This window comes from Stenella coeruleoalba, assembly GCF_951394435.1.
Source record: "Stenella coeruleoalba genome assembly, chromosome: 8".
In the NCBI taxonomy this organism is placed as follows: domain Eukaryota; kingdom Metazoa; phylum Chordata; class Mammalia; order Artiodactyla; family Delphinidae; genus Stenella; species Stenella coeruleoalba.
Genome location: NC_137154.1, coordinates 62,124,352 through 62,150,878, shown reverse-complemented (window position 1 = coordinate 62,150,878; position 26,527 = coordinate 62,124,352). Strand labels below are relative to the sequence as shown.

Here is a 26,527-nt window from a genome sequence, read left to right as displayed (position 1 = left end):
ATAAATATTTACAGTTGTTATATCTTCTTCTTGGATCGATCCCTTGATCATTATGTCGTGTCCTTCTTTGTCTCTTCTAATAGTCTTTATTTTAAAGTCTATTTTGTCTGATATGAGAATTGCTACTCCAGCTTTCCTTTGGTTTCCATTTGCATGAAATATCTTTTTCCATCCCCTTACTTTCAGTCTGTATGTGTCTCTAGGTCTGAAGTGGGTCTCTTGTAGACAGCAAATATATGGGTCTTGTTTTTGTATCCATTCAGCCAATCTGTGTCCTACGGTGGGAGCATTTAGTCCATTTACATTTAAGGTAATTATCGATATGTATGTTTCTTTTCCCATTTTCTTAATTGTTTTGGGTTCATTATTGTAGGTCTTTTCCTTCTCTTGTGTTTCTTGCCTAGAGAAGTTCCTTTAGCAGTTGTTGTAAAGCTGGTTTGGTGGTTCTGAATTCTCTCAGCTTTTGCTTGTCTGTAAAGGTTTTAATTCCTCCATCAAATCTGAATGAGATCCTTGCTGGGTAGAGTAATCTTGGTTGCAGGTTTTTCTCCTTCATCACTTTAAATATGTCCTGCCAGTCCCTTCTGGCTTGCAGAGTTTCTGCTGAAAGATCAGCTGTTAACCTTATGGGGATTCCCTTGTGTGTTATTTGTTGTTTTTCCCTTGCTGCTTTTAATATGTTTTCTTTGTATTTAATTTTTGACAGTGTGATTAATATGTGTCTTGGCATATTTCTCCTTGGATTTATCCTGTATGGGACTCTCTGTGCTTCCTGGACTTGATTAACTATTTCCTTTCCCATATTAGGGAAGTTTTCAACTATAATCTCTTCAAATATTTTCTCAGTCCCTTTTTCTCTTCTTCTTCTGGAACCCCTATAATTCGAATGTTGGTGTGTTTGATGTTGTCCCAGTGGTCTCTGAGACTGTCCTCAGTTCTTTTCATTCTTTTTTTCTTTATTCTGCTCTGCACTAGTTATTTCCACTATTTTATCTTCTAGGTCACTTATCCGTTCTTCTGCCTCAGTTATTCTGCTATTGATCCCATCTAGAGTATTTTTAATTTTATTTTTGTGTTGTTCATCGTTGTTTGTTTCATCTTTAGTTCTTATAGGTCCTTGTTAAATGTTTCTTGCATTTTGTCTATTCTGTTTCCAAGATTCTGGATCATCTTTACTATCATTATTCTGAATTCTTTTTCAGGTAGACTGCCTATTTCCTCTTCATTTGTTAGGTCTGGTGGGTTTTTATCTTGCTCCTTCATCAGCGGTGTGTTTTTCTGTCTTCTCATTTTGCTTAACTTACTGTGTTTGGGGTCTACTTTTTGCAGGCTGCAGGTTCGTAGTTCCCGTTGTTTTTGGTGTCTGTACCCAGTGGCTAAGGTTGGTTCAGTGGGTTGTGTAGGCTTCCTGGTGGAGGGCACTAGTGCCTGTGTTCTGGTGGATGAGGCTGGATCTTGTCTTTCTGGTGGGCAGGTCCACGTCTGGTGGTGTGTTTTTGGGTGTCTGTGGACTTATTATGATTTTAGGCAGCCTCTCTGCTAATGGGTGGGGTTGTGTTCCTGTCTTGGTAGTTGTTTGGCATAGTATGTCCAGCACTGTAGCTTGCTGGTCGTTGAGTGAAGCTGGGTGCTGGTGTTGAGATAGAGATCTCTGGGAGATTTTCGCCATTTGATATTATGTGGAGCTGGGAGGTCTCTTGTGGACCAGTGTCCTGAAGTTGGCTCTCCCACCTCAGAGGCACAGCACTGACTTCTGGCTGCAGCACCAAGGGCCTTTCATCCACACGGCTCAGAATAAAAGGGAGAAAAAGTAGAAAGAAAGAATTAGTAGAAGTAGAAAGAAAGGAGGGAGGAAGGGAGGGAGGGAGGGAGGAAGGAAGGAAGGAAGGAGGAAAGGATGGAAAAAAGAAAGGAGATAAAGTAAAATAAAATAAAGATAAAATATAATAAAGTTATTAAAAAATAATTATTAAGAGAAAAAAACAAAACAAAACAAAAAAACGGACGGTAAGAACCCTAGGACAAATTGTAGAAGCAAAGCTGTACAGACAAAATCTCACACAGAAGCATACACATACACACAAAAAGAGGAAAAGGGGAAAAAATCATAAATCTTGCTCTCAAAGTCCACCTTCTTAATTTGGGATGATTAGTTGTCTATTCATGTATTCCACAGATGCAGGGTACATCAAGTTGATTGTGGAGCTTTAATCCGCTGCTTCTGAGGCTGCTAGGAGAGATTTCCCTTTTTCTTCTTTGTTCTCACAGCTCCCAGGGGCTCAACTTTGGATTTGGCCCCGCCTCTGCGTGTAGGTTGCTGGAGAGCGCGTCTGTTCTTCACTGAGACAGGAATGGCTTAAAGGAGCCGCTGATTCGGGGGCTCTGGCTCACTCAGACCGCGGGGAGGGAGGGGCACGGAGTGCGTGGCGAGCGTGCGGCGGCAGAGGCCGGCGTGACGTTGCCCCAGCCTGAGGCGCGCCGTGCGGGGGTTGTCCCTGGATCTCGGGACCCTGGCAGTGGCGGGCAGCACAGGCTCCCTGGACGCGGGGTGTGGATAGTGACCTGTGCTCGCACACAGGCTTCTTCGTCGCGGCAGCAGCAGCCTTAGCGTCTCATTCCCGTCTCTGGGGTCCGCGCTTTTAGCCGCGGCTCGTGCCCGTCTCTGGAGCTCCTTTAAGCAGCGCACTTAATCCCCTCTCCTCGCGCACCAGGAAACAAAGAGGGAAGAAAAAGTCTCTTGCCTCTTCGGCAGCTCCAGACTTTTCCCTGGACTCACTCCCGGCTAGCCGTGGCGCACTAACCCCTTGCAGGCTGTGTTCACGCCGCCAACCCCAGTCCTCTCCCTGCGCTCCGACTGAAGCCTGAGCCTCAACTCCCAGCCCCGCCCGCCCTGGCGGGTGAGCAAACAAGCGTCTCAGGCTGGTGAGTGCCGGTCGGCCCTTATTCTCTGTGCGGGAATCTCTCCACTTTGTCCACCGCACCCCTGTGGCTGCGCTCTCCTCCGCTGTTCGGTAGCTTTCCCCCTCCGCTACCCGCAGTCTCCGCCCGCAAAGGGGTTTCCTAGTGTGTGGAAATCTTTCCCCCTTCACAGCTCCCTCCTTCTGGTGCAGGTCCCGTCCCTATTCTTTTGTCTCTGTTTATTCTGTTTTCTTTTGCCCTACCCAGGTATGTGGGGGGTTTCTTGCCTTTTGGGAGGTCTGAGGTCTTCTGCCAGCATCTAGTAGGTGTTCTGTAGGAGTTGTTCCACGTGTAGATGTATTTCTGGTGTATCTGTGGGGAGGAAGGTGATCTCCGCGTCTTACTCTTCAGCCATCTTCCTGGAAGCTGGCCCTGTGTTTTATTTTAGAGGTTTTGTGGATGTTGATTCTTTTCCGTTTTTGTATTCAGCGTTGGAGAAGGTGGAGTGTTTGTTGCTCAGTGGTTTTTAGTTAAAGTATAAATACTAAACCCTTTTAATGTCTTTACCTTCTTTTATCATAAAGGCCAAAATGTGTGGCTCCTCCTATGGCTTTACCACATGCTCTTCTCTTACTCTTAAGCCACTGACATTTCTTTTAGATCCTCAAACAAAGCATGTTCCTTCCTCCCTCAGAGCTTTTGCATATGCTGTTCCCCCTGCCTGGAATATAATTCCTCTGTACTCACTCTCTGCATCCTGCCATCCTTCACCTTGAAAATTGTTATTCATTCTTTGGCTCTCATCTGGGAGCAGGAAGACTTTCCTGATTTCCCACAAATGGTCATGTTCCCCAGTTGTGCTATATTGTACCTTTTCTACATTGCACTTACTCTAGTTTTCATTTATTTATGTATGTATTTGATTCCTTTTGTTTCTCCCACAAGATTGTAAGTTCCAGGAAGGTAAGGACCATTATTTTATCATTTTATCCTCTGTCTTGAATAGTCCCTGGCACAGAGAAAAGACTCAGTTCATCAAAATTCTGTTGAAAAAATAAAAACCCAGTTTATTTATTTTTTTATTCTACCTGTTTTATTTCCCCCCCAGCAAAGCAGGTTTTCACATGAATGTAGTAGGGAAGCCCTCTACGTAGAGAGAGCTGAGTTCATTCTGGCTGCTCTGTCCAAATCCCCAGCTACATCCCCTTTAACTTTTGCATGTCTGAGATATTGGCTGAGAGCAGTAAATAAGCACAGGAAGAAGAGAGATTTTTTCCTTCCTATTCTGTTGCGTCATCCATAATATTCACTCATTCCTTCTTTTCTGCAATCTGTATGCCCACCCTGCCCCATTACTATGCCACTCTGAGGTTTAAGGTAATGGCTCAATGCCAATATTGCTCCTACCTGCTGGAAGACGGTACCAGATATTTTGAAGTATAAGTCTTACAACTGTGGCCACCTAAGGCCCAAATAACTGAACATCAGGATACTCAAATTAATAGATTATAGAACTCAATCCTTCTAGTTTATGAAGAACTATTTATAAATAGAAGTAATATTAAATTAACCGGTGAAATTGAGAATAACCATTTCAGGATGAAGACTCAGATAATAAGAAACAATTATCAGTTAAATAATAATAGTTTGTTTGATCTATTTGTAGGTATGTCTGACTGGATTCACAGACCAAAAATAAAAGGCACTCTTTTCTGTTAGATCTGTTCACAGCTCAAGCCCAAGTAATAAGTGATGAGCAGTAATTTGACCCTTTGTTGTACAGTTTTTCCTAATTTGAATTGGGGTCATATCTTCCTCGGAGAGGAATGGAATGTAGCTGGGCACTGACAGAGTAGTCAAGTGGGGTGTGAGCTGAAGGGAAGCAGGAGAGCCTTCCAACCTGTGACTGGTGAACATTTTATTACTCCCTGTGTTTTTCCAAATCTTGTGCTGCTCTTCTGATTGGGGAAGGTGGAGAGGCAGTTTCCAAATATCTTGTAAGGTCTTTTGGAGGAAGTAGGAAACAAAGTGGCCTCATCCCTCTGTGGACTAAGTCTTAGAGAATTGGCACCCTAATAAGACAGCTGTGGAGTAAGCAGCTCAGGTAGGCAATTTTGGCATCAAGGAAACATGAGAGCTGCCTTAAGAGGTATCCTGTCTCCATCTTGGCTTGAGATGCTGACATCTTCTTTACTGTGTGGCCTGATGCGTGATGCTGTGCCTGTATCATTGTAGAGCATGTGGAACTATCCAGGAATAGAAAGTGGCTTGTTGTATAGTTATCTTACCCCAGGTTGTTAAGACTCTAGGGTCATGCCGCTGCTGAGCCCTCCTGCAGGCCCCATTCCAAATGTTCAGCAGAGCTGAGCTTTTTATGAGGCTATCTCAGAAGTGATTGTACCTAGGGAGTTATCACAAGTAGAATGGTTGTTTACCAAACTGATTAAAGACTTAGTGAGACAGAACAGGATGGTAATAATGGCGTACAACATTGGACGGCTTTTCATATGCTTATCTACTGTCTGTATATATTTTGGAGAAGGTGTCTGTTTAAATATTTTCCCTACTTTTTACTTGAGTTGTCTATTTTCTAATTGTTGAGTTTTAAGAGGTTTTTTTGGTATATTTTGCTTACAAGTATTTTTTTATCAGATATGTGTTTTCCAAATATCTTCTTTTAGTCTGTGGCTTGTCTTCTCATTCCCTTTACAGTTCCCAGAGAGAAATTTTTAATTTTAATAAAGAATAAGTGATCAGAAAGAAAAGAACAGAATGGTAAGACAGGGTTGAATGGGGAAAGACTTGTCACATTCTAAGACAGGAGAAACTAGCAACATTGACAGAATCATAGTGCTACTGTAGGACACTTCTTGGTATAGTAGGAAGTACTTGGAGAAGCTGGGAGCTCAGTGACGATCCTGCCAGAGACTTGTTGCCAGTGACATTACTCCCACTCCCCTGTCTTTCCCAGGTTGGAAATCTATCGTTTTTTGCATGCTTATTATGACAGGCACTTTATACATGCCTCAAATCCTCACAACAGCCCTAAAAGGTTGGACCACCAGGCTTACATGCCTATAAATCTTTCCTGCCAATCTTATGTACCCTGAGACACCTCTGACTTCCCAGGTTTAGATGAAATGATACATTTGGAATCTGGCTCTGAAGTAGCCATTGGGGAGCTGGATGACATAACACAGAGGTATGGAGGAATTAGCTCTGCATGGGAGTGAGATGGGAGATAGGGGTGCAGTACCAGGTAGACACTATAACTTTTCTTTGTCGCCTCCATGAACTGCTCCATGGTATAGTTGCTGTTTGCAAACCTTACAAAGAAATATCCTTTGCTGAATGACCTGCTAGAGCTCTTCATGGCTTTTCGTGAAGCTAATGTAATTATGCATTACACTGCGCTGCTTTGTGCGTTTCTTTGCTCTCCTTGCCCTGTTTTCTTGTCCTCACTGCTCCTCCTAAATAAAGGGCTTCTACCTTCTAAACAAATTATCAACCCTTTATATGCCTTAAGTTCTGCTTTCTAGGGGACCTGAGCTAAGACATACTGTTATCTGAAATAGACAAAATTAAGGTATGTATAATTTACCTTATAAATTATATGTATATATATTTATTCTGTTCTTGTATTATTGAATCTTTTCCTAGCTGACCTATTATTCTCTCCTTCATATAATATCTAATCCTCTCCACAATGTATTGACATTTCCAAAAGATGCTTTATTAGCAGTGAGCTTGGAGTTTGCTTTATTTTTCTATGATGTCATGCACAAATATTTTAGACTTCAGAATACTGAAGGAAAATAATTCATTACTTTATGTTTTTATCTTTTACACGTCCTGGAAATTGGGAGCTGATTTAATATCCGTCATATTGCTTATCACAGGGCCTGGCACATTGTATCTTCTCAATAAATGTTTCTTGAATGAAGGAATGATAATAACCTCAAGCCACTAAAATAAAGAAGCAACTCCGTTTTTCTTTAGCTTTTTTTTCCTATGCAGCTCCTTCTTATACACAACTTTTGCTACTGAAATGTTTAATCCGGAGGGAGTTGATTGTGTTATTTAAGTTTTTCAGGAATTGACTTATCATAGATCAGATTGATTTTTAAATTACTTTGGAGAGACCCAGTGAGTTTTGCAATTGAGGTCATATATTTGGAGAAAGGTATTATCTCAGTAGGACTGTAGTTATTGTTCAAGATTTTTCAGCTGCTGAATATTAAAAAAAAAAGACACATCGGTAGGCATATATCAGCAAACACCAACCAAGAAGTAAACTCTTCTAGCTTCAAGGATGCTGCAGTTTTCAGTGATGAGTCAATAGAGTCATTCATATTTAAATGCTAAAGATTAAAGTTTATTTTATACTTCACTCCATGTAGCACCCCTGTTGGGATGCTTTTGCATGAAAAACACTGTAAACACCTTGACTATTTCATACAATTATATTATTTTAGTCTCTAATTCTATTTAAATGTTCATAAAGAAATATGGAGGTCTCCTCATTTTCTGGGAAATTCTGTAAGTTGTTCTGTCCTTACATTAGTTAACACGAGCTGCTGTAACAGAGAAACTCCACAATCTCAGGGGCTTTACATTATAAGCATTAATTTCTTCTTTATATCAAAGACTAATGTAGATGTACACGGTTAGGTGGTTTTCACTCCAGCATTGACTGAAGAATTTAGGCTTCTTTCATCTTGTTGTTCTGCCACTTGCCATCTTCAGCAGGAGGTTGGAGGAGACTCCCATGGTCATGTGCTGGATTATTTCCATTGGGTCTAGATATGATGTACATCACTTCTGCCCCCATTCTACAAGCCAGAGCTATGTCATATGGCCATGTCTAAATGCCAGGGAAGCTGGGAATTATGACCTGGCCGTGCGTCCAAAAGGGTTTCAGTGATTAGTGGCAGTGTCTGACAGTTCTTAAAGAGTATATTGATCCTAAAGGATTTGAGGGTAGGCTGGCTAGCTCAGTTGGTAGAGCATGAGATCTTAAAGGGTTTGACGGCATTTTTAAAGATTATTCATTTCTCAACATTTTTGCAATGTTTTTCTTTCCAAGTTACATTCATCAATTTAATGGCAAAAGCTGCTTGTGCTATGAAAACAAGATGGGGTAGGTGTCAGGCTGCATAGACAGAAAATTTCTAGAGGATTGATGTATTTTGAGTGATGTTTTTTCTTTTTGACTCTCAAATGTTTGATTTTTCAAGCTCCTAAGTGAGTAAAAACATATTTTAAAAAAGTGAATGGAGACAAATCTGCCTTGGATTTTTTTTATACTCTGAATTCTGTTTACCAGTGTAAAACTGCAACTTTAATTTCAGGGGATTTAGGAATTTGGGAATCTTTCATGCTGTCAACATGAATAAATCATATCTCAAAATAATGTCCAACATCTAATTTAATATTTACAACACCTCAAAGAATGTTAACTATGATAAGTTTATAAATTTTTTTATTTAGGCTTTTTTTTTCTAACATCTTTATTGGAGTTTAATTGCTTTACAATGTTGTGTTAGTTGCTGCTGTATAACAAAGTGAATCAGCTATATGTATACATATATCCCCACATCCCCTCCCTCTTGTGTCTCCCTCCCACCCTCCCTATCCCACCCCTCTAAGTGGTCACAAAGCACGAGCTTATCTCCCTGTGCTATGTGGCCGCTTCCCACTAGCTACTGTTTTACATATGGTAGTGTATATATATCCATGCCACTCTCTCATTCATCCCAGCTTACCCTTCCCCCTCCCCGTGTCCTCAAGTCCATTCTCTACGTCTGTGTCTTTATTGCTATCCTGCCCCTAGGTTCATCAGAACCACTTTTTTTTTTTTAGATTCCATATATATGTGTTAGCATACGGTATTTGTTTTTCTGACGTACTTCACTCTATGACAGACTCTAGGTAGATCCACCACACTACGAGTAACTCAATTTCATTTCTTTATATGGCTGAATAATATCCCATTGTATATATGTGCCACATCTTCTTTATCCATTCATCTGTCAGTGGACACTTAGGTTGCTTCCATGTCCTGGCTATTGTAAATAGTGCTGCAGTGAACATTGTGGTACATGACTCGTTTTGAATTATGGTTTTCTCAGGGTATATGCCCAGTGGTGGGATTGCTGGGTCATATGGTAGTTCTGTTTTTAGTTTTTAAAGGAACCTCCATACTGGTCTCCATGGTGGCTGTATCAATTTACATTCCCACCAAAAGTACAAGAGGGTTCCCCTTTCTCCACACCCTCTCCAGCATTTATTGTTTGCAGATTTTTTGATGATGACCATTCTGACCGGTGTGAGGTGATACCTCATTGTAGTTTTGATGTGCATTTCTCTAATAATTAGTGATGTTGAGCGTCCTTTCATGTGTTTGTTGACAATCTGTATATCTTTTTTGGAGAAATGTCTATTTAGGTCTTCTGCCCATTTTTGGATTGGGTTGTTTGTTTTTTTGTTATTGAGCTGTATGAGCTGCTTGTATATTTTAGAGATTAATCCTTTGTCAGTTGCTTTGTTTGCAGATACTTTCTCCCATTATAGGGTTGTCTTTTCGTCTTGTTTATGGTTTCCTTTGCTGTGCAAAAGCTTTTAAGTTTCATTAGGTTCCATTTGTTTATTTCTGTTGTTATTCCCATTTCTCTAGGAGGTGGGTCAAAAAGGATCCTGCTGTGATTTATGTCATAGTGTTCTGCCTATGTTTTCCTCTAAGAGTTTATAGTGTCTGGCCTTACATTTAGGTCTTTAATCCATTTGGAGTTTATTTTTGTGTATGGTGTTAGGGAATGTTTTAATTTCATTCTTTTACATGTAGCTGTCCAGTTTTCCTAGCACCACTTATTAGGAGGCTGTCTTTTCTACATTGTGTATTCTTGCCTCCTTCATCAAAGATAAGGCAACCATTGTAAAGGAAGTATACTCCGATAAAGTTGTTAAAAAAAAAAAGGTGACCATATGTGCGTGGGTTTTTCTCTGGGCTTTCTATCCTGTTCCATTGATCTATATTTCTGTTTTTGTGCCAGTACCATACTGTCTTGATTACTGTAGCTTTGTGGTATAGTCTGAAGTCTGGAGTCTGATTCCTCCAGCTCCGTTTTTCTTTCTCAAAATTGCTTTGGCTGTTTGGGGTCTTTTGTGTTTCCATACAGATTGTGAAATTTTTTGTTCTAGTTCTGTGAAAAATGCCATTTGTAGTTTGATAGGGATTGCATTGAATCTGTAGATTGCTTTGGGTAGTATAGTCATTTTCACAAGGTTGATTCTTCCAATCCAAGAACATGGTATATCTCTCCATCTGTTTGTATCATCTTTAATTTCTTTCATCAGTGTCTTATAGTTTTCTGCATACAGATCTTTTGTCTCCTTAGGTAGGTTTATTCCTAGGTATTTTATTCTTTTTGTTTCACTGGTGAGTGGGATTGTTTCCTTAATTTCTCTTTACGGTCTTTTGTTGTTAGTGTATAGGAATGCAAGAGATTTCTGTGCATTAATTTTGTATCCTGCAACTTTACCAGATTCATTGATTAGCTCTTGTAGTTTTTTGGTGGCATCTTTAGGATTATCCATGTATAGTATCATGGCCTCTTCAAACAGTGACGATTTTACTGTTCTTTTCCAATTTGGATTCCTCTATTTCTTTTTCTTCTCTGATTGCCATGGCTAGCACTTCCAAAACTGTGTTGAATTATAGTGGTGAGAGGGGACATCCTTGTCTTTTCCTGATCTTAGTGGAAATGCTTTCAGTTTTTCACCATTGAGAATGATGTTTGCTGTGGGTTTTCGTATATGACCTTTATTAGGTCGAGGTAGGTTCCTTCTATGCCCACTTTCTGGAGAGTTTTTATCATAAATGGGTGTTGAATTTTGTCAAAAGCTTTTTCTGCACCTATTGAGATGATCATATGGTTTTTATTCTTCAGTTTGTTAATATGGTGTCTCACATTGATTCACTTGGGTATATTGAATCGTTGCATCCCTGGGATAAATCCCACTTGATCATGGTGTATGAACTTTTTAATGTGTTGTTGGATTCTGTTTGCTAGTATTTTGTTGAGGATTTTTGCATCGATATTCATCAGTGATATTGGTCTGTAATTTTCTTTTTTTTGTAGTATCTTTGTCCAGTTTTGGTATCAGGGTGTTGGTGGCCTCCTAGAATGAGTTTTCAAGTGTTCCTTCCTCTGCAGTTTTTTGGAAGAGTTTGAGAAGGATGGGTGTTAGCTCTTCTCTAAATGTTTGATAGAATTCACCTGTGAAGCCATCTGGTCCTCGCCTTTTGTTTGTTGGAAGATATTTAATCACGCTTTTAATTTAATTATTTCTGATTGGTCTGTTCATATTTTCTGTTTCTCCCTGGTTCAGCCTTGGAAAGTTATACCTTTCTAAGAATTTGTCCATTTCTTCCAGGTTGTCCATTTTTTTTGGCATAGAGTTGCTTGTAGTGCAACTCTTATGCGCTACAAGCATAAGCATCTTATGATGCTTTGTATTTCTGTGGTGTCCATTGTAACCTCTTCTTTTTCATTTCTAATTTCATTGATTTGAGCCCTCTCCCTCTTCTTCTTGATGAGTCTGGCTAATGGTTTATGAATTTTGTTTATCTTCTCAAAGAACCAGCTTTTAGTTTTATTGATCTTTGCTATTGTTTTCTTTGTTTCTGTTTCCTTTTTTCTGCTCTGATCTTTATGATTTCTTTCCTTCTACTAACTTTGGGTTTTGTTTGTTCTTCTTTCTCTAGTTTCTTTAGGTTTAAAGTTAGATCATTTATTTGAGATGTTTGTTGTTTCTTGAGGTAGGATTGTATTGCTAAAGACTTCTCTCTTAGTACTGCTTTTGCTGCATCCCATAGGTTTTGGATCGTCGTGTTTTCATTGTTTGTCTCTAGGTATTTTTTGATTTCCTCTTTGATTTCTTCAGTGATCTCTTGATTATTTAGTGACGTGTTGTTCAGCCTCCACGTGTTTGTATTTTTTACGTTTTTTTCCCTGTAATTGATTTTTAGTCTCATAGCATTGTGGTCAGAAAAGATGCTTTATATGATTTCAGTTCTCTTAGATTTACTGAGGCTTGATTTGTGACTCAAGATTTCATCTATCCTGGAGAATGCTCTGTGTGCACTTGAAAAGAAAGTGTAATCTGCTGCTTCTGAATGGAATGTCTTATAAATATGAATTAAATGTATCTGGTCTGTTGTGGCATTTAAAGCTTGTGTTTCCTTATTCATTTTTTGTCTGGATGATCTGTCAACTGGTGTAACTGAGGTGTTAAAGTGTCCTGCTATTATTTTGTTGTTGTTGATTTCCTCTTTTATAGCTGTTAGCATTTGCCTTATGTATTGAGGTGCCCCTATGTTGGTTGCATATATATTTATAATTGTTATATCTTCTTCTTGGATTGATCCCTTGATCTTTATGTAGTGTCCTTCCTTGTCTCTTGTGATAGTCTTTTTTTTAAAGTCTATTTTATCTGATACGAGTATTGCTACTCCAGCTTTCTTTTCATTTCCATTTGTATCGAATATCTTTTTCCATCCCCTCACTTTTAGTCTGTATGTGTCCCTAGGTCTGAAGTGGCTCTTTTGTAGACAGCTTATATGTATATGGGTATTGTTGTTGTATCCATTCAGTGAGCCTTTATCTTTTGGTTGGAGCATTTAATCTATTCACATTTGAGGTAATTTTCGATATGTATGTTCCTTTTACTATTTTCTTAATTGTTTTGGGTTTGTTTTTGTAGGTCCTTTTCTTCTCTTGTGTTTCCCACTTAGAGAAGTTCCTTTAGCATTTATTGTAGAGCTGGTTTAGTGGTGCTGAATTCTCATAGCTTTTGCTTGTATATAAAGCTTTTGGTGTCTCCATCAAATCTGAATGAGATCCTTGCTGGGTAGAGTAATCTTGGTTGTAGGTTCTTCCCTTTCATCACTTTAAATATATCGTGCCTCTCCCTTCTGGCTTGTAGAGTTTCTGCTGAGAATTCAGTTGTTAACCTTATGGGAGTTCCCTTGTATGTTATTTGTCATTTTTCTCCTGTTGCTTTTAATAATTTTTCTTTGTCTTTAATTTTTGTCAGTTTGATTGCCATGTGTCTTGGCGTGTTTTTCCTTCGTGTAACCTGCCTGGGACTCTCTGAACTTCCTGGACTTGGATGGGTATTTCCTTTCCCATTAAGGAAGTTTTTGACTATAATCTCTTCAAATATTTTTTTGGGTCCTTTTTCTCTCTTCTCCTTCTGGGATCCCTATAATGAGAAAGTTGTTGCTTTAATGTTGTCCCAGAGGTCTCTTAGGTTGTCTTCATTTCTTTTCATTTTTTTTCTTTATTCTGTTCCACGGCAGTGAATTCCACCATTTTGTCTTCCAGGTCACATATCTGTTCTTCTGCCTCAGTTATTCAGCTATTGATTCCTTCTGGTGTATTTTTCATTTCAATTATTGTTTGTTCATCTTTGTTTGTTTCGTCTTTAATTCTTCTAGGTGTTTGTTCTTTAATTCTTCTAGGTCTGTGTTAAACATTTCTTGCATCTTCTCAATGTTTGCCTGCATTGTTTTTCTGAGGTCCTAGATCATCTTCACTATCATTATTCTGTCATCTTTATCTGGAAGGTTGTCTATCTCCTCTTCATTTAGTTGTTCTTCTGGGGTTTTATCTGTTCCTTCATGTGGGACATAGTCCTCTGCCTTTTCATTTTGTATATCTTTCTGTGAATGTGGTTTTCATTCCATAGGCTGCAAGATTGTAGTTCTTCTTTTTTGTGCTGTCTGCCCTCTCCCTCTCAAATTTTTTGTTTATTTGTCCAATAAATATAAAAAAAGTGATTGCTTTTGCCACTTTTTAAGTTCCATTTCTTTGAGACCTCTGTGTGCACAAATTAAATTTATTTCTTTTTCTCATGTTTATCTGTCTGTGTCAATTTTATAATTATTCCATCCACAAGAACTCAAGATGGGTAGAGTGGGAAAATTCCCCCTCCCCAACAATGATCATTATCAAATGCTGGATAAATTAGCCTTCCTTATGTTTAATGACTCATGATCTGTAATGGACAGTGTTGTTATAGTGCAAGGGTTGGCAAGCATTTTCTGTAATTGGCCTGATGGCATATATTTTAGAATCTGTGGGTCACTAACAGTCTTTGTTGAATATTCTTTTTATGTTTGTAGTTTTACAACACTTTAGATATTTAAAAAACATTCTTAATTCATATGAAAGTAGGCTGTCAGACAGATTTGGTATATGGGCTACTGACCTCTCTGATATACATGAATGGAGAAATTAACTGAATAAATAAGCAGCATGGAATTAAGAGAAAGCATCTGTGTTCATTAATAAGTTAAGGTGAAAATGCTGATATTTACGGAGCACAATGTATGAGTGGGATGTTTCACGTCCCGACTTGGAAGAGGAAAGGAGTGCTTGCATGTTGGAGCTACTTAAATGGAAGAGGAAGAAAGTAGAATCACAAAAATGCCTATTATAGCATCAGATATAAATGTTATGTAAGAGCCCCAGAATAGCATGATGGCTGTAAACATGTCAGATATAAAAGCCAAGAGCCTAATTACAGTTCCCATCTAGTCTAATCCTGTTACCATTAGCAACAGGGAGGACAGCATCTGGGTTTGCTATCCTACTAGTCTGATTTATTCCTAGCTTTTCTCCCCCCAAGCAATTGCTACCACCGTAGAGTACTGTAGGGAAAGAGATATCCAAAGACATCTGCTGTCTGTTTTAGACCATGCCTCCTTGGGTGAAGGGACAGTCTCTTGGTGGACTTTTTATAGGTCATGATTGGTTCCTTGGCTTGGAAATCCTACAATAAATTTTTAGTTCATTCATTCAAAACAGATTAACTTCTGGAAATAGATTCATGCTAACCTATTTCTATAAAGTGAGCTTGGCTCCAGAATATGACATTGATTGTTTTCACTATTCCCATCCCCCTACCCCCCACCTCCTCCTCTTGTCACCAATATTATTTCCACTCAGGAAACCAATTTGGCACAAAGTTGCTTAGTTAGCAAAGAATTAGACAAAGAGGATTAGATATTCTTTTTTTTTTTTTTTTTTTTTTTTTTTTTTTGCGGTACGCGGGCCTCTCGCTGTTGCAGCCTCTCCCATTGCAGAGCACAGGCTCCAGATGTGCAGGCTCAGCAGCCATGGCTCACGGGCCTAGCCGCTCCGCGGCATGTGGGATCTTCCCAGACCGAGGCATGAACCCGTGTCCCTTGCATCAGCAGGCGGACTCTCAACTACTGCGCCACCAGGGAAGCCCGATTAGATATTCTTAAGGAATGTGTACCTCAAGCTAAGGCAGCCTGATGGATTGCTTTTCTCTACTCTTGAGATATTTGTATCAAGAACCAGGAATCAAATAACTTTTCTTTCTAGACAGTGCTGAATTAAGACTGACAAACTCTTACTCTCCGATGCCCTTTTCTATTAGTCACCAAATCACTATTTCCTCCAATGTAACTGGATAGTTTATAGCTTTCTAAAATGATTATGTGAACATTTCAGAGCCTACTATGTGCCAGGTGATATAGTGGGAATATGGTGATGAACAGAAAGCAAATTACTGGCCCTCAAGAAACTCACAGTTAAATTTAGTACTATAATAACTATGAGAGTGGTAAGCTTAGACATGCACAGAACACTGAAAAAGGACACCAGACTCAGCCTGCAGGAATTAGAGTAAAATGATGCTGGAGGAGTTAGGAAATAAGAGGTAGAAGAACTTTTCAGGCAGAGAGAACAGTATGTGTAAAGGAAGACTGTATATCATGCCCAACTAGCTATAGATAATTTTGTGTGGTTCAAGTGATGGGTGGGAGCAGGGAGGATGCCAGATTGGAAGAATAAAGACATGAGCAGGGGCCAGGTTATGACGTCTTATGTATTATTGTAATGAGTATATGTTTCATCTGAATGGCAGTTGGGAATCTTCTCCTGGGGTAGGTTGTTTCTTCAGATTAGTGTTTATAACTTCATTTTACTAGAGAATGACTTTTTATTGACCTAGTGCTAATTTGTTTTGGGTAGAAAACCCTATTTGGAGCTGATGGTCACTTCTGTATAAATTGGTATTTTATCGGTTTGCAGTTGGTATAAAACTGCTGCATAACAGGCCATCCAAAAACTCAGCGGCTTAAAACAACAATTTTTTATTCTCATGGGTCTGTGGGTTGGCTTGGGATTGCCTGATGTCGGCTTAGATTGCTTTGGAGGTTCTGGTGATCTTGAGTGGGCTCATGCTACAGTTCTCTGGGGGTGGATCGATGGTGTTTTCTTTGACTAGGATGACTTTTGCACATGTGCCTCTAAGCCTCCTCCTGAGATTAAGAGGCTACCCTGGGCATGCCCCGCTCATGGTGATGGTAGAGGTGTTGGAGGGTGAGAACCATTTAAGACCTAGGCTTAGAATTGTTACACCATTACTTCCTCCCTCTCTATAAACCAAAGCAAGTAACAAGGTCAAGCCCAACATCAATGGAGTAAGTATATTAGTCCCATGGAAGTGAAGTGAGGAGGATGGAGTGAATATGTCTTAAAAATAATCTATCATAGGAATAATAATAGTATTTTTTGTGTGTGAGGATTAAATGAAAAATAATCCATGTAAGGTACTCAGCATAGAGTCTATCATATAAAAAAGCATTCAATAACTGCTAGCTGCTATTATTATTATTATTTGTTACATAGTGAAGTTAAATGATTTTGTGTATTTGTCAGTTCTGGCGGGAAATGAATGTCACTCCCAAAGGTTGGGTTGAAGATGATTTATTGGAGGTATTATTTACAGAGATGGGCATGGTTAAGGGAAATCATAAAAAATTAGAAGCCATTACCACCCTTACACCTGAGAGACAAGATTTTACCCAGATTCAATAACAGCTTCAGCTACGGGAGAGGTGCTGCCTGATAGGAGCTGTGGCCTTAGAGAAAAGAACATAGCTACTGCCAAAACCTTGGCCTAGCAGGGAGGGAGCTGGTGGAATAAATACCTTTCCCTTTCTCTTCTCCTACTCTCTGGTTTTCTGCCATATCCTCACATTATCTGATCCCAGCCAGAAGCCAAAAGGCAAGGAATCTTAGTGACTTAGCCTGTAGAAGTCAGCATCCCAGCGTGCAGAATAAGGAAGAGAAAGGTGGGGAATGGATGTGAAGGGGCAAACAGGATAACCAGCATGCTTTCTGAGTCAATGAGTTTTCAAATAAAAAATATCCCTTTTCTTCTCTTTAGTATTTTTTTAATTAGAATCTGGCTTTCCAGAAAAGTTTGTTGCTTTCTCTTCCTTTTTTATTTTGTTATGAGCACATATCACTACCAAAAACATTATAAGCTTAAAATGTCAGTGGTTTCATTATTCAGCTAAGCACAAAGAAAACTATGCCTAAATAAGGGGACCAGACCAAACAGCACATGGTAAGGGATTGAATCAGTGTCCTGAATCAGTAGAAAATCTATTTTCACAGTTTGGAAATTGGATCATTGCTGTTGCAGAATTAGAAAACACCTCTTCCCTCATTGCTTTTTGAAATTATTTTATGCTGTGCAGTGATTCAACATTCCTGTGAAATTGAATGGAGAGATCATCATGGTTTAGAGAAAAATGACCTCATGGTGAACTTGGTCCATCTCTGCTGTCAGCTAGCCAAAGTCTTCTGAAAACTGCTAGAAAAAGTATTTCCTTATAAAGTAGTTCTCATCATAATTAAATTCTCTACTAAGTAAAAGGAATTTTTTTTTCATAAGTTTAGAATCTGGGCAGAAATTCTGATTCTTTCTCTTTCTATTTTTTCCCCTCTATAGGCTATCTTTCTTCTGTTTCTTATATTTCTGTTTTATGTATTTTTCATTTCTCTCTTAGTTTTATTCTCTTCTTTTTTTGGGGGGGGAGGGTCATTCATTCTGACAGATCATAGTCACAGGCATTCATTCATCTGCTTAACAGATGTTTGTGAAGAATTCCTTGTGACGTGGAGACAGAGCAGCCTCTCCTTTCATTACATTATGTGGATGACCAACCTGTCTTTACCTGTAATATTTATTTCAGTTCTGTTTTGCTATTTTTTTTGCAGTATTTTTTATTTCTTCCCCTGCAGTCTCTGAATTTCTTCTTGTGATTATATTTACTTTGTCATGAATTCCCAATTCCCAATACTTTGTGTTGACTCATTAGTATAAAAGAGCCCATTTATTTACCTGTCAAATTTGGAGATGGGTACCCTTTTGCCTTCCAGGTTGAAGGTAATGCTAACATTTAAAAAGACCAGTTACTGACCTGCCTGTGGCCAAGTTTCTACTTACACTTTCCAAAGGGTTGGAAGGTTTGTTCAGACCCACGGAACTGGCAGCAAAGTAAATTTGGACAGTTTGTGGTTAATCTCAAAGCCCAGAGCCTGGGACTAACCATATTTTTTCAATATCCATCTCAAATATTTATCTTATATCTCCTACTTGGGCCAAGTATTTCATAGAATGTAAGCTCCATGAGAGCAGGACCCTTGTTCTTTGCCATGTCCATAGTACATAGAGCAATGACATAGAAAGTGCTCAATAATAAATGTTTGTTTGTAGAATAAATGTATTATACATGTCAATGGTATAGGAGAGACTTACAGAAGAGGAACCAGGAGAGGGGGAAGTAAACTCACATTTCATGAACTACTATGTGCCAGTTACTATTCTGTATATAATTTAATTTATTCTTACAATAATCTTATGAGATGATTGTTATTTTCCTATTTTATGTGAGGAAATTGAATCTCATAGAAGTTAAGTAACTTGGCCAAAGCTACACAGCCAGTTTGTGGCAGAAGTGGAATTCAAACCTGTTTGTCTGATTCTAATGTGTATCTTCTTCCCCCTCTATATTCCTTACTTGTGATCCAGAAATATATGAAGATAAAGGAACTGGATCCATGGGTGGAGGGGGAGTTAGATATATACTAAAGGCTGCAAATTTTCTATGACATTTAAAACATTTTTGTGTTTTTCTTTCAAACATAGTATAAAAGAAATAAATTTAAATCCTATTTGGGATCGTTTGGATAACCACTTTATAACTAAGCGCTGCTGCATGATTTCCTGGAAGACCTGTACTTGTGCTTGTGTTTATAGTTTCACTGAAGACAAGTGGTACTCTTTAAATGTCACAGCCTATTGTAAAGAGAACAGAGATGGACTTAATCCATAATCACTGCTTTGCACCAAGCTAAGGCCAAGTCACATCAAGGCATGGTTAACAAATGAATTTGCATAATAATAGTGAGTATCCTTTATGTTGGAAGTAGCGGCTTAGCTTCAGCAAAACATCATTCATCACATTAGATTAATGTTAATTTGAAGGTTATTGGTTTAGGAGTTTCGATTTATTCAATTTATAATTTTCAATTTTTATAGTTGTATAGGAGTTAGAAGCATAAGTAATTTATACCTCGTTTTAGTTTTGTATATTCTTAAATGATTCTATAATAAAATATATTGCCAACATGATAGTGTTTCCTATTTCAAATTTTCTCTTTTAAAATACGTAACACTTTATTCAAGTATGAAAAAGTGATATAGCTGCTTGTGAACTAGTATATGTTTTTCATTTGATTGTAAGCTTCTCAAAGACAGAATCCATGTGATACTCATTTTGCAATCCCTACTCCACACCCTGGTACCTAGCATGTGGATGGTGTCAGCATGCAGGGGTAGGGAGTGCATGGTGTCAGAGGTAGGGAGTGGATGGTGTCAGAGTTCAGGGGTCATTCAATCATCCAACAACAAGAACATCCAACAACTGAGAAACTACAATTCCAGGCACTGTTTTTACAGGAGTGAATGTGACTGGCAAGGTCCTTGCGCTCATGGAGCTTATATTCTGATGGGGGGAGACAGACAATACATAAATAAACACATATGGAAATAAAATGCTTATATATTGAATAAATGCTGTGGGGAAATAAATCATTTCCATCTTCAGCACTCCACTGATGCTGCCATTGTTAAGGTCAGCAGTGACCTCCTTGTTGCCAAATGCATTGGCTGCTTTAGTGTCCTTAAATATTTTGTCCAATAGGCATTTTGTACTACAATCTTTTTTGTTTTAATATTGAGTTGTGTTAAATAACATTCTTGGACATTGAGTCATTCTCTCCTGTGCATTTCCTAGGTTTATGTTCTTTACCCAGATTTTTTTTTTTTTTTTTTTTTTTTTTTTTTTTTTTTGCTTTACAGTTTTCTTAAAACAGTTCTCAAATTTATGCCAGATTTCTTCATGGAGACCATACGCAACTTGAGAGCAGAGGCTCTCTTTTACTTTTCTACATGTATATTGCTCTACACGTAGTGGATGAACAATACCTTTTGACTTGACTAATTGGGCTCCGCTCTCGGGTTTGCGATAGTTTTTTGTGTTTTTTTTTTAACATTTTTATCGGAGTATAATTGCTTTACAATGGTGTGTTAGTTTCTGCTTTATTACAAAGTGAATCAGTTATACATATACATATGTTCCCATATCTCTTCCTTCTTGTGTCTCCCTCCCTCCTACCCTCCCTATCCCACCCCTCTAGGTGGTCGCAAAGCAGCGAGCTGATCTCCCTGTGCCATGCGGCTGCTTCCCACTAGCTATCTATTTTACGTTTGGTAGTGTATATATGTCCATGCCACTCTCTCACTTTGTCACAGCTTACCCTTCCCCCTCCCCATATCCTCAAGTCCATTCTCTAGTAGGTCTGTGTCTTTATTCCCGTCTTACCCCTAGGTTCTTCATGACCTTTTTTTTTTTTCTTAGATTCCATATATATGTGTTAGCATACGGTATTTGTTTTTCTCCTTCTGACTTGCTTCACTCTGTATTACAGTTGTTAAACTATGTTCTCTGGAATTGTAAGGGTTCACAGTTCCTAGGTAAGAACTGATGTGTCTGATGGCTAGGCTCCCTCCATCCTCTCTTCAACAGAACTTCCTTCCCTTCCTTTCCTTTCCCTGTCCTTCTCTTCCCTTTCCTTTCTCCTCCTTGATTAAGTTTATTCCTAGATATTTTATTCTCTTTGATGTGATTTTAAAAGGGATTTTCTTGCTTTCTCTTTCTGATAATTCATTAATGTATAGGAAAGCAACAGATTTTTGTATATTAATCTTGTATCCTGCAACTCTACTGAATTCATTCATTGGTTCTAATAGTTCTATTGTGGAGACTTTAGGGTTTTCTATATATAGCATTAGGTCATTTGCAAGTAGTGACAGTTTTACTTCTTCCCTTCCAATTTGGATGCTTTCTATTTCTTTTTCTTGCCTTATTGCTGTGGCTAGGACTTCCAATCCTATATTATATAGAAGTGATGAGACTGGGTATCCTTGTCTTGACCCTGATGTTAGAGGAAAGCCTTTCATTTTTTTTTACCACTGAGTGTGCTGGTAGCTATGGGTTTGTCATAAATGGCCTTTATAATGTTGATATATGTTCCTCTATGCCAACTTTGATAATAGTTTTTATCATGAAGGATGTTGAATTTTGTCAGATGCTTTTTCTGCATCTATTCAGATGATCATGTGGTTTTTATCTTTTGTTTTTTTTAATATGCTGTATCACATTGATCGATTTGCAGATATTAAACTGTCTTTGCATCCCTGGAGTAAATCCCACTTGACCATATTGTATGATCCTTTTCATATATTGTTGAATTCAGTTTGCTAGGATTTTTGCATCTATATTCATCAGAGATATTGGCCTGTTATTTTTTTGTATGTATAGTTTCTTTGACTGATTTTGATATCAGGGTAATAGTGGCATTGTAGAATGAATTGGGGAGTGTTACCTCCTCTTCAGGTTTTTTTGAAATAGTTTAAGAAGGGAGGTATTAGCTTTACTTTCTATATTTGGTAGAATTCCCCTGTGAAGCCATCCAGTCCTGGACTTTTGTTTGCTGGGAATTTTTGATTACTGATTCAGTTTCACTGCCAGTGATTGGTCTGTTAAGAACTTTCTGATTCACTTTTGGAAGATTGTATGTTTCTAGGAATTTATCCATTTCTTCTGGGTTGTCCAATTTGTTGGCATATATCTGTTCATAATATTCTCTTATGAATTTTTGTATCTCTGTGCTTTTGTTTGTTATTTTTCATCTTTCATTTCTTATTTTATTTGGGTTCTCTCTTTTTTCTTAATGAGACTGGCTAAAGGTTCATCAATTTTGTTTATCTTTTCAGGAAAAAACAGCTCAGTTTTATTGATCTTTTCTATTTTTTTAAATTTCTATTTTATTGATTTCCTCTCTGATCTTTATTATTTCCTTCCTTATCCTGACTTTGGACTTTGTTTGTTCTTCTTTTCTAATTACTTTAAATGGTAGTTTAGGTTGTTTATTTGAGATTTTTCTTGCTTATTGAGGTACGTCTGTATTGCTGTAAATATCCCTCTTTGAATTGCTTTTGCTGCATCTCATAGATTTTGGAAAGTTGTGTTTTTATTTTCATTTGTCTCAAGGTATTTTATGATTTCTGCTTTGATTTCTTCACTGATCCATTGATTTTTTTAGTAGCATGTTGTTTGGCCTCCACTTGTTTGTGTTTTTCCCATTTCTTCTCCTATAATAGATTTCTAGTGTCATACTGCTGTGGTCAGAAAGAATGCTTGATGTGATTTCTATCCTGTTAAATTTGGAGACTTATTTTATGGCCTAGCATGTGATCTGTCCTGGAGAAAATTCCATGTGTGCTTCAAAAGAATGTGTCTTCTGCTGTTTTTGGATGGAATGTCCTGTAGATATTTATTAAGTTCAGCTGGTCTAATGTGCATTTGAAGCCACTGTTTCCTTAGTGATTTTCTGGCTGAATGATTTGTCCGTGTAAGTGGGGTGCGAAAGTCCCTTGCCATTATTTTATCATTGTCAGTTTCTACCTTTAGGTATGTTAATATTTGCTTTATATACTTAGGTGCTCCTATATTCAGTGCATATATATTGACGAGTGTAATATACTCTTCTTGTATTGATTCTTTTATCATTATATAATGCTTTTCTTTGTCTTTTGTTATAGATTTTGTTTTAAAGACAACTTTGTCTGATATGATCAGCTTTCTTTCTGTTTCCATTTGCATGGAAAATCTTTTTCCATCCCTTCACTTTCAGTCTATGTTTATCTTTAGCTCTGAAGTTATAGTGTCTTGTAGATAGCATATAGATGGGTCTTATTTTTTATCTAATCAACCACTGTATGTCTTTTGATTGGAGCATTTATTCCATTGACATTCAAAGTGATTATTGATAGGTATGTACTTATTGCCATTTTCTTGCTTGTTTTCTGGTTGTTTTTGTAGTTCTTCTCTGGTTTTTTTTCTTCTTTTAGTTTCTTCCTTTGTGATTTGATAATTTTTTTAGTATTATGCTTGTGCTCCTTTCTCTCTGCTTTTTTATGTATCTATTGTGGTTTTTCATTTGTGGTTACCATGGGGTTAATATATGTTGACCTATAACTATATCTACTTGTTTTAAACTGATAGTCATTTAAGTTGAAACACATTCTAAAAGATCCACATTTTTTACTCCCCTCGTCCATGTTTTGTGGTTTTGATGTCCTATTTTAACTCTTTATGTCTATCCCTTAACCATTTATTGTGGTTATAGTTGCTTTTTGTCTTTGTACTAGCTTGAGTGGTTGATCCACAGCCTTTACTGTATATTTGCTATTACTAGTGGGTTTTTCCTTTCCTATAGATACTTACTTCTTGTTGTACAGACTTTTCTTTTCCACTTACAGTGTTCCTTTAACAGTTTTTGTTAATATTGATGAACTCTTAGTTTTTGCTTCTCTCAGAAGTCCTTTATGTCTTCTTCAATTCTGAATGATAACCTTGTTGGGTAGATTATCCTAGGTTTTAGGTTTTTCCCTTTCAGCACTTTAAATACATCATGCCACTCCCTTCTGGCTTGCAATGTTTCTGCAGAAAAATCAGCTTATAGCCTTATGGGGACTTCTTTGTATTTGACTCTGTTTTTCTCTTGCTGTCTTTAGAATTTTCTCTTTAACTCTTGCCATTTTAATTATGATATGTCTTGGTTTGGGTCTTTTTGAGTTCAACTTATTTGGGACTCTCTGTGCTTCCTGCACCTGGAAATCTATTTCCTTCTTCAGCTTTGGGAAGTTTTCAGCCCCAATTTCATCAGATACATTTTCTATTCCTTTCTGTCTCCCATCTCCTTCTGGGACCCCTATAATGCAAATGTTAGTATGCTTGATGTTGTTCTAGAGGTGCCTTAAATTATCTTCATTTTTTAAAATTTGTTTTGCTTTTTGCTCTTCTGATTGGGTGATTTCCATTATGCTATCTTCCCGATGGTTTATGCATTCTTCTGTATCACCTAGTCTGCTATTAATTCCTTCTAGTGTATCTTTTTTTTTTTTTTTTTTTTTTTTTTTTGCAGTACGCGGGCCTCTCACTGTTGTGGCCTCTCCCATTGGCTCCGGACGCGCAGGCTCAGTGGCCATGGCTCACGGGCCCAGCCGCTCTGTGGCATGTGGGATCCTCCCGGACCGGGACATGAACCCGTGTCCCGTGCATTTGCAGGTGGACTCTCAACCACTGCGCCACCAGGGAAGCCCCTTCTAGTGTATTTTTCATTTCACTTACTGTATTCTTCAGCTTGACAGGTTCTTTTTTATATTTTCTAGTTCGTTATTAAAATTTTCACTGTGTTCATCTATTCTTTTCCCAAATTCAGTAAGCATTCTTATTTCTAATGCTTTGAACTCTTTATCTGGTAAATTATTTATAGGTTTCTTTCAGCACCTTTTTTTCTTTTTCTTTTGTTTGAAACATATTCCTGTCTTCTTATTTTAACTTTCTCTGTCTCTATGAAATTAGATGAAACAGTCCCCCAGTCTCGAAAGGGTGTCCTTGTGTGGGAGCATCCCTATGCAGTTTGCACGGGCCCAGTGGCTTTGGTGGGAGAACTGGATCTGAAGTAAGCATGCGTCACGTCTTCCCCTGGGGTGTGCTGGAATCTACCATCTTAATGGGAGGTAGGGTTAGAGATGGAGGGGCTAGAATCAGAGCCAGGTGTGAGCCAGGGCTTCTCCTGTGCTCACTGGCTATCACCTCCTTATTGGGAGTGGGGTTGGGGCCCAAGATGCTGGTGCAGAAGACCTAAGGGTTAGGTCCAAGCTTATTCAATTCCTTCTAATTGTGTGCACTTTACTTGGCAGTGGTACCTCTGCTCTAGTGCAGAGCAGCACCAGAGCCAGAGGGACTGGAGAAGTCATCTGGTGCAGGCTGGGGTACACCCTGAGACGGTTGTGGAAAGCCAGCCAGAGTCCAGGCAGTTTTCAATCTGCTGCTTCTGTGCTGTTCCCGGGAGTAAGCAAGCTTATATGTGTATGCTTCATGAGCAGAGGCTTGGTTTCTTAAAGCCTTCTGGTGAGTCCCACTGGGTTTCAAACCAGCTAAAGGGACTTGTCTTCCTAGTGGTGGACCCCAGGGTTGGGGTGCCCAGTATGTGGCTCAAACCTTTCACTCCCTGTGGACGATCACCTGAGCCTGTGATATTTCCTTCCTCTTCTGTGTTCCCTGCTAGGGGTGCGGTGCGGTTCCTGGGCAGGAGTTGCTCCATATGTAGGTGTGTTTTTGATGTGTATGTTGGGGGAAGTGAGCTCAGAGTTCTCCTACTTTGCCATCTTGATCTCCCTCTTGCGTTGTGGCTTTTGTATTAACCTGGGTAATAATATAGCCTAAGTAGAGGAGGTGATACATAGGGATTTGTGTCCATTTACATGCATATAGATATCACTTAATATTTATTGAATTGCATAGACCAAGATATTTACATATATGTCCTCATACTCTAACTTTCTTCTCTCCTTGCTCTACTATTATTACCATTCCCCATGGTCAAAATAAAGAAAGAAAGATTATGAAGCTAATGCACAGTAAGATACCAGAGATGTGATTAAGATAAGTCTGAGTATCACTTCAAAGGTTTTTAGAAAACATAACTTTAGGCCTTAGGATTCTAATATCAACCCTGAGTGTACTTTTTAGGTCCAGAGACCCACCTTTCCTGTGTTCAGTTTTCCTTAAGTAATGAGGGTTTCCTGTACAAATTCAGGTGCAAGTAAAAAAGACCAGAATCTCAAACACTGTATTAAGCCTGAAATATCATTCGAGACATAAATCAAACTCTAATTTGGATAGTGGGTAAGAGCAGGGATTCTAGGATCAAACAAATCTGGGTTAGAATCCTGATTCTACCATATAGGAGGAATCTCCTTAACTTCTTAACTTCTCTCTGCCTTAGTTTTCTCATCTGTGAAATGGAGATAATAATAGAAGCAAACTCATAGGTAGTTGTAAGGTTTGGTGGAATAATATGTGTGAATTTCTTACCATATCTGGAACATAGTGAGGGCTCAATCAGTGTAAGCCCTTATTATTATTATTGTTGTTGTTGTTATTAACTACTAGGTTATCCTGCCGTACCCTCAGCTGTAATACTCCCAACTTTAATCTCTACAACTATGCTAACTCTCTGTTTTGGCTTCTGTTCCTCCTACCATTATATTAACTGACTTTTTCTGCTTTATTGAAAAAAAAACTTCTCACATGAAAGGAACT

The 26,527-nt window shown here is 38.5% G+C and overlaps 1 protein-coding gene across 10 annotated transcripts in view; it reads left to right on the top strand.

The window, feature by feature from the left end:
* Window positions 1-26,527, top strand: part of DLG2 (discs large MAGUK scaffold protein 2) — a 2,041,348-nt gene that overhangs the window by 248,365 nt on the left and 1,766,456 nt on the right. The window contains exon 1 of one of the 10 annotated variants that reach the window (XM_079928929.1): window positions 2,157-2,922. The exons of the other annotated variants lie outside the window; for them this stretch is intronic. The gene's annotated coding sequence lies outside the window, so the exon portion shown is untranslated. Of the gene's footprint in view, window positions 1-2,156; window positions 2,923-26,527 lie in introns of those variants that run through there. 10 annotated transcript variants of the gene reach the window in all.